A 12,980-nucleotide genomic window follows, 5' to 3' on the forward strand; every position below is an offset into this window, starting at 1 on the left:
ACATGGTGGTTTATTCTTTTGGTTATGTTCATCAGTTCTTGGTTACAGGATATCCCATCTTCATCTTTTATTAATTGTGGTTGCAATTGGATATATTGTTAAACATCAGGGCAATTCAGAGACTTAATTTTTCAGAAGATGGATAATCAAGTCAATTAAAGAAGTTCTCCTTCTGGAATATTGGTAAAACTCCTGCAGCACATTCTTAGATCCTTTTAATAACTGATTATTATGTCTGACATTCCACACTAATCAGTCCTTCCAGTTCTTTGCACAATTCCTAGTTTGCCTGGAACAATTGGGCTTACCTGGGCTTTTCTGTATGTCTGTTACCCTACTCATATAGATTGAAAAATATATTTATTTATTTTATAATATGTACTTTCAATAAAAGAGATGTCACCTGAAAATATAAATATATATATATATATGTATATATAAATTTGGAAAAAGACAAAGATTTGTGGTTAATAAAATAAAAAATCATAAATGTGAATAGTGTAAGTTACTTTTTGAAGGGACTTAAATATTTTATTTCCATTTATTCTTATTCTTTTGTAAATCTTTACTGGTTTTGTTTTTGAATATGAAAAGCATGGGTTCATTATGAGAAAGATAACATTAAGGAATAAAAAATTTAAAAAATGAAAGTTGCCACATTAGTTCTTTCCCAAGAGAAAACCACTCATGTATTTAACAAGTATGCTCACCAGCAAGCAACTGTTTTGCATCCATTTTCTTCCTTCACTCTTTCTCTATCCAGCCCTCCAGCTAGCTAGCTTTCTCCTTATGATATAAAGATCTATCTTTTATGGAAATGATGTTATGCTATATATTTGAATATAATTTTACAATGGAGTTCATTGATAATTGGGTAATATGCCCAATGATCAGATTTGGATATGAAACAATTGGCAGTTAGTATCCATCCCCTGTCTAGCTTCAGTTCTTAATTGGGAAAAAGCTAACAGTTTCATCTTTTCAGGTTGGGCAAGAAATGTAGGGAGGAGAGACTGAAACTGGGCAGAGAAACAGGAAGTAACTCAGATTTTGAAAGTAGGGAGAATGATGGGTTGATTTTTCAGTAATTTTGTGGTCCAATGTCTCTGGATTGGGCCAATGAAACTCGCTCTAGAGTAGTAAGAGAATTCGTAGTTATCTAGAAAACCTAGAATTACCCCATTTGGTATTTAACCTGAAGAGGACAACTATAACAGTAGCTGCTACAAACAAGGAACTGGGTCATGAGTAGGATTCTGGAACTCTTGGGATGGGGGCAAGGCAGGCTCTTCCTGGTCATTTCAGTAGCTTGAAATAATGTGACTCAGTGTTTTGTATGATTGAATTTTATGGGCTCTCCTTACTGTATTATGGCATGTCCTTACTATATTATGTCTTGTGTTCATGTCAGCAATGTAATTCAACTTCATTATTATAACATTCTTTTTGATTAGTAAACAGTTACTGATTTTTTTCAAATATATTCATAAACAGTACTATTTGGTGGGTGTTTTTTGGTGTGTGTGTATGTTAATCTGTTATTGTCTATCTTTGGTATCTAAATATGAAAGTTCATATAAAAATTCAAGATTTCCATCTCTTTTCTAGGCTTTGGATGGGCGTAAAAAGATAAAAGGAATTGCCATTTTTAATCTACATTTTAATATTTTTAAAATCAACATGCCACTTATAATAAAGGTGTTAATTTAATGCATAATTATTTTTTCTGCTTTCCAAAGAAGTTAGCCAAATCAATACTACTTCCTAAAATCATTCCCCTCTTAGAATTAAGGATATAGGTTATCACTTTTTGAAGGTCGGGTGTGTAGTATAAAATCTAGCACTTTTGGCTGGATAGAACTTTGATCACTTTTGCAGTTTATCATATAGCTACTAGTCCATGGAAGTTTTTCCTTTCTACTTGGGTTAAGTTTGCTCATTTTTATGTTCTTGGATATTGACATATATTGTCAAAGTGTTCAAAGTTTATTGGTATAATTTGTCTATAATATTTTAAAAAATTTTCATTTGCCTCCTATTTCTCTGTATCTTTACTGATCTTTCATTTGATTTTATATGTTTATACAGCTTATTCATCTTTTTAAAAAGCCAAAGTGATAGATCTCAAAGATAAATTGCTTTAATTAATTCTATACCTGAATGTATATACATGCATAGTCAATTAGATGATAGTTTGAATATAATTTCTGTGTTTAAAATTATCTTCCTTCAAAGTGTTTAGAAATTACTCCATGGTTTCCTGATATTTGACACTGGGAATTCTCTTGGTAGTCTCACTCTTTGTTTCATATGATACTTGATTTTTCTCTCTGGAAACCTGCAAAATTTTCATCATTTCAGTTCAGAAGTTTTACCAGGATGCTTCTGGTTTTGTTTCTTTTTTTAATATTCTTATCTAACAGTTAGTGGGCCCTTTTGATCTAGAGAAACTTAAGACTTTCAACAGTACATCTGGAGGATTTATTATTAGGTCTCTGGTTTCTCTGGGTGTGGATTTCCTTCCACAGCTCTGTTGGTAAGATTTGTCTATTTGATTATTTTCATTTCCCTCCATTGTCACAGAGGTGGGGGGTTTCTGAGCTCTGCCTAATTTTTCCTAAAATTAGAAATTACTGAAATTAGGATTTTTCAGTAAAAAAAGAAATTACTGAAATTGTACAGTCATGGAAACCAAAATTGAGGTTCCTCAAAAAATTAAAAATACAAATATCAAATGATCCAGCAATTCTGTCTTGATACATATCCTAAAGAAATGAAATCAGGATTTTGAAGAAATATCTGCACTCCCATATTCACTGCAGCATTATTCACAATAGCCAGAACATGGAAACAACTTAAATGTTTGTTGATGGATTGATGCGTAAAGAAAATGCAGTGTGTATATACACAATGTAGTATCAAACAGCCTTAAGAAGAAGGAACTCCTGTCATTTGCAACTACATGGATGAAACTGGAGGACATTATGCTAAGTAAAGTAAGCCAGACACAGAAAGACAAATACTGCTTAGTCTTACTTAATATGTGTGACTCTTAAAAAGTAAAATTCATAGAAAAGTAGAACGGTGGATGCCAGAGGCCAGGTATGTTGGTAAAAGGGTACAAAGTTGCACTTATTTAGGATGAATAAGTTCTGATGATCTAATGAACAGCATGGTGACCATAGTTAATAATACTGTGTGGTAAACTTGAAATTTGCTAAGAGAATATATCTTAAGTGTTTTTACCATACACAAAAAAATGGTCACTCCGTGTGATGGTGAAATGTTAATTAGCTTGATTGTGATAATCATTTTACAATGTATAATCAAAACATTGCATTGTATACATTAAATATATACAGTTTTCATTTATAAATTATATTCAATAAATCTGGGGGAAAACAAAAGAAAACAAAATAAAACAAAACAAAAAACAAAAAAGATAACATTTGCTGGGTATCTCCTAGTTTCTCTTCAGCTGATTGGACCATTTTCTCTTTTGATCTTGATTTTGTTTTTAATTTTTCTTCTTTATTTTCATTAGCACTTTGTGAGGAGAATTAGTTAAAAGGCTAAATACTTAATCTTGAGGTGGAAATTAAATTCTCTTGATTTGCAAGAATTTCTTTTATTTATTAAGGATATTAACTCTTTATCCATGATCTCTATCTATTATATTTTATGCATTATACTTGCTTTAAAGTTTATAGTGTTCTTGGGGCACCTGGGTGGCTCAGTTGTTAAGCGTCTGCCTTCAGCTCAGGTCATGATCTTAGGTCCTGGGATTGAGCCCTGCGTCAGGCTCTCTGCTCAGTGGGGAGTCTGCTTCTCCCTCTCCCTCTGCCGCTCCCCCTGCTCATGCTCTCTCTCTCTCTCTCTCTCTCTCAAATAATAAAATCTTAAAAAAGAAATGAACATTGGGGCACCTGGGTGGCTTACTCGTTAAGCGTCTGCCTTCGGCTCAGGTCATGATCCTGGGGTCCTTGAATCGAGCCCCGCATCGGGCTCCCTGCTCAGCCAGGAACCTGCTCCTCCCTCTCCCACTCCCCCTGCTTGTGTTCCCTCTCTCTCTCTGTGTCAAATAAATAGATAAAATCTTAAAAAAAAAGTTTATGGTGTTCTTGATTTGCACAAATATAGTTTATGTAATCATATCTGCTATTCCTAAAGGGCCCTATTTTTGTTTTCGTTTTATGTAGACTTTCTCTCTCTGAATATTATATAAATATCATAAAGATTTTCCAAGTGTTTTCAGTAGATTTAAAGTTTCATTATATATACATACATTCTGTTATCTATAATCTATCATCTATCATCTACTATCTACCTAACCACTTACTTATCTATCTGTTATCTATATAGTTATACAGAAAGAGTGCTTTTTAAATAATATGAAGTATGATTTTCTTTATTTTTCAAATGATGAGACTGTTTATTAAATAACTTATTCCTTCTCACATATTATTGTACATCTCACCTACTGCATGCTACAAATCATCTTGGGCCCCAGGAAGATGAACGCAAAAGGATAGATCAAGTTTCACCCTAAAGGAACTTAAGGTATAAAATGGTACATTGGCAAACATAGGAAAAGGTGTGGTCAGGAGGATATAGCTAACTATCAAGAGTAGTGTTTACCCAGTATCCGTATGCATGCTTTGTTGAATTTATTGTAATTGACTTTTCTCTAGGCCAGACAATGACTTTCCTAAGAGACATTCTAAAGCTAAGACCATTAAGCAAAGATGACAAAATTTTAATTAAACAGGAAAACATTTTTTTCCCCAAGTCTAAGATAGGAAATTTTAGGAGGATTTCTGAGTCCACATGATTTCTCAGATTAGATTTAGATCTCACCAATAGGAGACAGAAGATATACATATGGAAAGAAATAGAAGTTGAGCTCCTGGGGCCCATGGAAGAGTCTTATTTCTTAATTATTAAAATCTCTATCCCAATGTCATAATTCAGAGGGAAGTAAATAGGACCACTGATTCAGGAATAGAAGTTACTGTATCATATCTTGTAATTTTCTTTTTTTCTATTTTTATTATGTTATGTTAATCACCATACATTACATCATTAGTTTTTGATGTAGTGTTCCATGATTCATTGTTTGCGTATAACACCCAGTGCTCCATGCAGAATGTGCCCTCCTTAATACCCATCACCAGGCTAACCCATTCCCCCACCCCCTCCCCTCTAGAACCCTCAGTTTGTTTTCCAAGTCCATAGTCTCTCATGGTTCGTCTCCCGCTCTGATTTCCACCCCCTTCATTCTTCCCCTCCTGCTATCTTCTTTTTTTTTAAACATATAATGTATTATTTGTTTCAGAGGTACAGGTCTGTGATTCAACAGTCTTACACAATTCACAGCGCTCACCATAGCACATACCCTCCCCAATGTCTATCACCCAGCCACCCCATCCCTCCCACCCCCCACCACTCCAGCAACCCTCAGTTTGTTTCCTGAGATTAAGAATTCCTCATATCAGTGAGGTCATATGATACCTGTCTTTCTCTGATTGACTTATTTTGCTCAGCATAACACACTCCAGTTCCATCCATGTCGTTGCAAATGGCAAGATCTCATTCCTTTTGATGGCTGCATAATATTCCATTGTATATATATCCCACATCTTCTTTCTCCATTCATCTGTTGATGGACATCTTGGCTCTTTCCATAGTTTGGCTGTTGTGGACATTGCTGCTATAAATACTGGGGTGCATGTGCCCCCCTTTGGATTACTACATTTGTGTCTTTGGGGTAAATACCCAGTAATGCAATTGCTGGGTCGTAGTGTAGCTCTATTTCCAACTTTTTGAGGAACCTCCATACTGTTTTCCAGAGTGGCTGCACCAGCTTGCATTCCCACCAACAGTGTAGGAGGGTTCCCCTTTCTCCACATCCTTGCTGACAGCTGTCGTATCCTGACTTGTTAATTTTAGCTATTCTGACGGGTGTGAGGTGGTATGTCATTGAGGTTTTGACTTGGATTTCCCTGATGCTGAGCGATGTTGAGCACTTTTTCATGTGTCTTTTGGCCATTTGGATATCTTCTTTGGAAAAATGTCTGTTCATGTCTTCTGCCCATTTCTTGATTGGATCATTTGTTCATTGGGTGTTGAGTTTGGTAAGTTCTTTATAGATTTTGGATACTAGCCCTTTATCTGATATGTCATTTGCAAATATCTTCTCCAATTCTCTAGGTTGTCTTTTGGTTTTGTGGACTGTTTCCTTTGCTGTGCAAAAGCTTTTTATCTTGATGAAGTCCTAATAGTTCATTTTGCCCTTGCTTCCCTTGCCTTTGGTGATGTTTCTGGGAAGAAGTAACTGCACCTGAGGTTGAAGAGGTTGCTGCCTGTGTTCTCCTCTAGGATTTTGATGGACTCCTGTCTCACATTTAGGTCTTTCATCCATTTTGAGTTTATTTTTGTGTGTGGTGTAAGGAAATGGTCCAGTTTCATTCTTCTGCATGTGGCTGTCCAATTTTCCCAACACCATTTGTTGACGAGACTGTCTTTTTTCCATTGGACATTCTTTCCTGCTTTGTCAAAGATTAGTTGACCATAGAGTTTAGGGTTCCGTTTCTGGGTTCTCTATTCTGTTCCATTGATCTATGCGTCTGTTTTTGTGCCAGTACCATACTGCCTTGATGATGAAAGGTTTGTAATAATAGCTTGAAGTCCAGAATTATGGTGCCACCAACTTTGCATTTCTTTTTCAACATTCTTCTGGCTATTTGGGGTCTTTTCTGGTTCCAGACAAATTTTAGGATTATTTGTTCCATTTCGTTGAAAAAAGTGGATGGTATTTTGATAGAGATTGCATTGAATGTGTAGATTGCTCTAGGTGGCATTGACATCTTCACAATATTTGTTCTTCCAATTCATGAGCATGGATGTTTTTCCATTTCTTTGTGTCTTCCTTAATTTCTTTCATGAGTATTTTATAGTTTTCTGAAACTGTTCCTTTTGCCTTTTTGGTTAGATTTATTCCTAGGTATCTTATGGTTTTGGGTGCAGTTGTAAATGGGATTGACTCCTTCATTTCTCTTTCTTCTGTCTTGTTGTTGGTGTATAGGAATGCCACTGATTTCTGTGCATTCATTTTATATCCTGCCACTTTATGGCAGGATACTCATACTTCCTGTATGAGTTCTAGCAGTTTTGGGGTGGAGTCTTTTGAGTTTTCCACATAAAATATCATATCATCTGCAAAGAGTGGGAGTTTGACTTGTTTGCCAATTTGGATGCCTTTTATTTGTTTTTGTTGTCTGATTGCTGTGTCTAGGACTTCTAGTACTATGCTGAATAGCAGTGGTGGTAGTGGACATCCCTGCCGTGTTCCTGACCTTAGGGGGAAAGCTTTCAGTTTTTCCCCCATTGAGAATGATATTCGCTTGGGTTTTTCATATGGCCTTTATGATATTGAGGTATGTGCCCTCTATCCCTACACTCTGAAGAGTTTTGATCAAGAAAGGATGCTGTACTTTGTCAAATGCTTTTTCTGCATCTATTGAGAGGATCATATGGTTCTTGTTCTTTCTTTTATTAATGTATTGTATCACATTGATTGATTTGCGGATGTTGAACCAACCTTGCAGCCCAGGAATAAATCCCACTTGGTATTTATTCTAATGCACTGTTGTACATTATCCTTCTAATGTACTTTTGGATCCTTCTAATGTACTGTTGGATCCTATTGGCTAGTGAGAATTTTGGTGAGAATTTTTGCATCTGTGTTCATCAGGGATATTGGTCTGTAATTCTCCTTTTTGATGGGGTTTTGTCTGATTTTGGGATCAAGGTAATGGTGGCCTTATAAAATGAATTTGGGAGTTTCCCTTCCATTTCTACTTTTTGGAACAGTTTCAGAATAATAGGTATTCATTTTTCTTTAAATGTTTGGTAGAATTCCCCTGGGAAGCCATTTGGCCCTGGGCTCTTGTTTGTTGGAAGATTTTTGATTACTGCTTCAATATCCTTACTGGTTATGGGTCTGTTCAGGTTTTCTATTTTTTCCTGGTTCAGTTTTGGTAGTTCATACATCTCTAGGAATGCATTCATTTCTTCCAGATTATCTAATATGCTTGCATATAGTTGCTCATAATATTTTCTTATAATTGTTTGTATTTCTTTGGTGTTGGTTGTGATCTCTCCTCTTTCATTCATGATTTTATTTATTTGGGTCATTTCTCTTGTCTTTTTGATAAGTCTGGCCAGGGGTTTATCAATCTTGTTAATTCTTTCAAAGAACCAGCTCTTAGTTTCATTGATCTGTTCTACTGTTCTTTTGGTTTCTATTTCATTGATTTCTGCTCTGATCTTTATTATTTCTCTTCTCCTGCTTCCAATTATTATTTGCTGTTCTTTCTCCAGCTCCTTTAGGTGTAGGGTTAGGTTGTGTATTTGAGACCTTTCTTATTTCTTGAGAAAGGCTTGTATTGCTGTATACTTTTCTCTTAGGACAGCCTTTGCTGCATCCCAAAGATTTTGAACAGTTGTGTTTTCATTTTCATTGGTTTCCATGAATTTTTTAAATTCTTCTTTAATTTCCTCATTGACCCATTCATTCTTTAGTAGGATGCTCTCTAGTTTCCATGTATTTGAGTTCTTTCCAACTTCCCTCTTGTGATTGAGTTCTAGTTTCAAAGCATTGTGGTCCAAAAATATGCAGGGAATGATCCCAATCTTTTGGTATGGGTTCAAACCTGATTTGGACATAGGATGTGATCTCTTCTGGAGAATGTTCCATGGGCACTAGAGAAGAATGCGTATTCTGTTGCTCTGGGATGGAATGTTCTGAATATGTCTGTGAAGTCCATTTGGTCCAGTGTGTCATTTAAAGTCTTTATTTCCTTGTTGATCTTTTGCTTAGATGACATGTTAGGGGCATAGATATTGACAATTGTTAGATCTTCTTGTTGGATAGAACCTTTAAGTAGGATATAGTGTCCTTCCTCATCTCTTATTATAGTCTTTGGTTTAAAATCTAATTTGTCTGATGCAGGATTGCCACCCCAGCTTTCTCTTGGTGTCCATTAGCATGGTAAATGGCTTTCCACACCCTCACTTTCAATCTGGAGGTATCTTTGGGTCATAAATGAGTCTCTTGCAGACAGCATATCGATGCGTCTTGGTTTTTTAATCCAATCTGATAGCCTGTGTCTTTTGATTGGGGCATTTAGCCCATTTACATTCAGGGTAACTATTGAAAGATGAATTTATTGCCATTGTATTGACTGTAAACCTGACTGCTACTGTATATTGTCTGTATTCTTTTCTGGTCTATGTTACTTTCAGGCTCTCTCTTTGCTTAGAGGACCCCTTTCAATATTTCTTGTAGGGCTGGTTTTGTGTTTGCAAATTCCTTTAGTTTTTGATTGTCCTGGAAGTTTTTATCTCTCCTTCTATTTTCAATGACAGCCTATCTGGATATAGTATTCTTGGTTGCGTATTTTTTCTCATTTAGTGCTCTGAAGATATCATGCCTATCCTTTCTGGCTCTGGCCTGCCAGGTCTCTGTGGATAGGTCTGTTGCCCATCTAATGTTTCTACCATTGTAGGTTACAGACCTCTTGTCCCGAGCTGCTTTCAGGATTTTCTCTTTGTCTCTGAGACTTTTAAGTTTTACTATTAGATGTCAGGGTGTTGACCTATTTTTATTGATTTTGATGGGGGTTCTCTGTGCCTCCTGGATTTTGATACCTGTTTCCTTCCCCAAATTAGGGAAGTTCTCTGCTATAATTTGCTCCAGTATATCTTCTGTCCCTCTCTCTTTTCTTCTTCTTCTGGGATCCCAATTATTCTAATATTGTTTCATCTTATGGTGTCACTTATTTCTCGAATTCTGCCCTCATGATCCAGTAGTTGTTTATCTCTCTTTTTCTCAGCCTCTTAATTTTCCATCATTTGGTCTCCTATATCACTAATTCTCTCTTCTGCCTCATTTATCCTAGCAGTTAGAGCCTCCATTTTTGATTACACCTCATTAATAGCCTTTTTGATTTCGACCTGGTTAGATTTTAGTTCTTTTATTTCTCCAGAACGGGTTTCTCTAGTATCTTCCATGCTTTTTTCAAGCCCAGCTAGTGTCTTTAAAATCGTCATTCTGAACTCTAGTTCCGACATCTTACTAACATCCATATTGATTGGGTCCCTGGCAGTCGGTACTGCCTCTTGTTCTGTTTTTTTGAGGTGAGTTTTTCTTTCTTGTCATTTTGTCCAGAGGAGAACAGATGAATGAGAGAACAAAATGCTAACAGGTTAACAACGACCCCAGAAAAATATACACTAAACAAATTGGAAGAGACCTGAAACTGGGGGAAAAGAAAGGGAAAGAAAGAAGAAAGAAAAAAAAAAAAGAATATGATCAAATATGATCAGGCTGGTGAATAGATCAGTGCCACACACTAGATTTTGGCCGTATTTTTGTCTTTTAGAAGAAACTGCCTCTTAAAATTTTAAAGAAAGAAAAAACTTATATTAACAAAAATAAGGGTAAATACAATGAAGGGATAGAATATGACTGTAAAAATGAAAATTATAAAAGATTTATAAAAGGAAGTAATAAGAAATTGGTTGAAAAAAGAAAGAAGATAAATAAAAAAAAAGGAGAGAATGTGATCAATCAGGGGACTAGAACAAAGCCATACACTAGAGATTTAGGGTATATTTTGGTTTGTTAGAAGAAACTGTATCCCAAAATTTTAAGGAGAGAACAACTTATATATATATATATATATATATATGTATATATGTATATACCAAAAATAAGGTTAGCTACAATGAAGGGATAGAATATGACTCTAAAAATGAAAAATAAATAAGATTTTTTAAAAAGGGGTTGATAAGATGTTGGTTGAAAAAGGGAAAAAGAAAAATTAAAAAAATAGAAAACGAAAAAAAAGAAAATTAAAAAAATTAACTTTGAAAGACTGAAAGAATCAGGGGATAAAAAGCCATGAATTCTACATGCTGTATTCCCCTAGTGCTGGTGTTCTGCTGTTCTTCTTGATCGGTAAACTTGGTCTTGGCTTGTTGTTCTTGCTGGTCCTCGGGGGGAAGGTTCTGTTGCCGTGGTTCCCAAATGTCTTTCCTGGAGACGGAATTGTCCTGCCCTTGTGGGTATGGGCTAAGTAATCTGCTCAGGTTTGCTCTCATGGCTTTTGTTCCCTGCAAGATTTTCTTGCAGCTTTGGAGGACAAGAGTGAAAATGGCAACCTCCCAATCTCTGCCCTGGAGGAGCCTGAGAACTTGGGGCCCCACTCCTCAGTGAGCCCCCAGAGAAAAGCAGTCAATCACTCCCATCTCCCCGATCTCTGGTCACACTGCATGCTCACCCGGCCTGTGACTGAGCGATTCTGTCTCTGGCACAAGACCCCGTGTGGAGTCTCCAAACCCAGCAGATTCTTGTGTTGCCCTCCTGTGCTGCTCCTCCCGGGGGAGGAAGGTGAGTCTCCCCGGATCTGCCGCTTGTTGGGTCCTTGCTGGAGGAGTAGTGGCCCGTCTGTGCTGCAGATCACAGTTTATGGCCACCCCGAGCTGAGAGCCCGCGCCTTGGCTCCTTCTTTGTAGTCAGCTTCCCTGTTCTGATCCCATGTACATTTCTTTTCTCATGGATTGTCTGTTTATATACTCTTACTTATGATTAGATTGAGGTATTCATTTTGGCAAAAATACTGCTGAAATGTATCCTTCTCTGTGTATTATATCTGAAAGGACATGACGTTGATAGTCTTCTTACTGATGATGTTAATTTTGATCAGTTTAAGATAGTATCTGCCAAGGGGCTCCTGGGTTGTTCAGTCGTTAAGCGTCTGCCTTCGGCTCAGGTCATGATCCCAGGGTCCTGGGATCGAGCCCCACATCGGGCTCCCTGCTCAGCAGGAAGCCTGCTTCTTCCTCTCCCACCCCCTCTGCTTGTGTTCACTCTCTCGCTCTCTCTCTGTCAAATAAATAAATAAAATCTAAAAAAAAAAAAAATAGAATCTTTAAAAAAAAAAAAAGAGTATCTGCCAAGTTTCTCCCCAGTGAAGTTACTGCGTTTTTTTCCCCTTTGGAATTAATAATTGGGGGAGATACTTTGAGGCAATGCAAATACGTTCCCTCTCCTCAAACATCTGCTTATTAATATTAATATTAACACCTATCATAGCTGTTTTAGCTGCTATAATAAAATACCACAGAATGGGTGGCTTACAAACAACTGAAATTTATTTCCCATGGATTTGGAGGTTGGAGGTCCAAGTTCAGGGTGCTGACATGGTTATGTTCTGGTGAAGGCTCTCTTCTGGGTTGCAGAGTGCCTGCTTCTCATTGTGTTCTCCCATGGTGGGGTGTCCTTTAGAAGAGCACAAATTCCATCCATGAGGCCTCTTCCCTAATGTCTTAGCATCTCCCAAAAACTTCACCTCCTAATTCCATGACATTGCTCGTTAATATTTCCACATAAGAATTTTGGGGGACACACATTCAAACTATTGTAGCACTCATCCTTGGATGTAGCTTACAGCAATTAATAGTGTGGGGCTTGCCTCATGGAAACTTTTTATTTCTCTTTTTCTCAACATTTTAAAAATTAAATCTTTCTATCCCTTCTAACCCATCTATTTATTCATGTGATTCTTCTTTTTAATATAAACTCATTATATTTATGTTATTCTGTGGGTTATAATCCAGAACTATAATTATTTATATTTTTGCTCAAATTCTCTTGTTTATCACTTTTCTTTCTACCCTCTATTATTATTCTTGTTATCCTTTATTTTATATATACACCCACATATTTTCTTTTAAAACTTTTTTTTTATTCTCCTTTTATATTCTATGGTTTTTCTGACCACCTCTTTTTTGAGATGACTACATTTGATTTACATCATTCTTTGAAAGTTTGTATTTCAATTTGTTTCTTTTAAATATTTTGAGATACCGGGTTACAATTTTCATCTCAATGGTGGCCATATTTTTCTGGTATG

This window comes from Zalophus californianus, chromosome 7, assembly GCF_009762305.2.
Source record: "Zalophus californianus isolate mZalCal1 chromosome 7, mZalCal1.pri.v2, whole genome shotgun sequence".
Lineage (NCBI taxonomy): Eukaryota > Metazoa > Chordata > Mammalia > Carnivora > Otariidae > Zalophus > Zalophus californianus.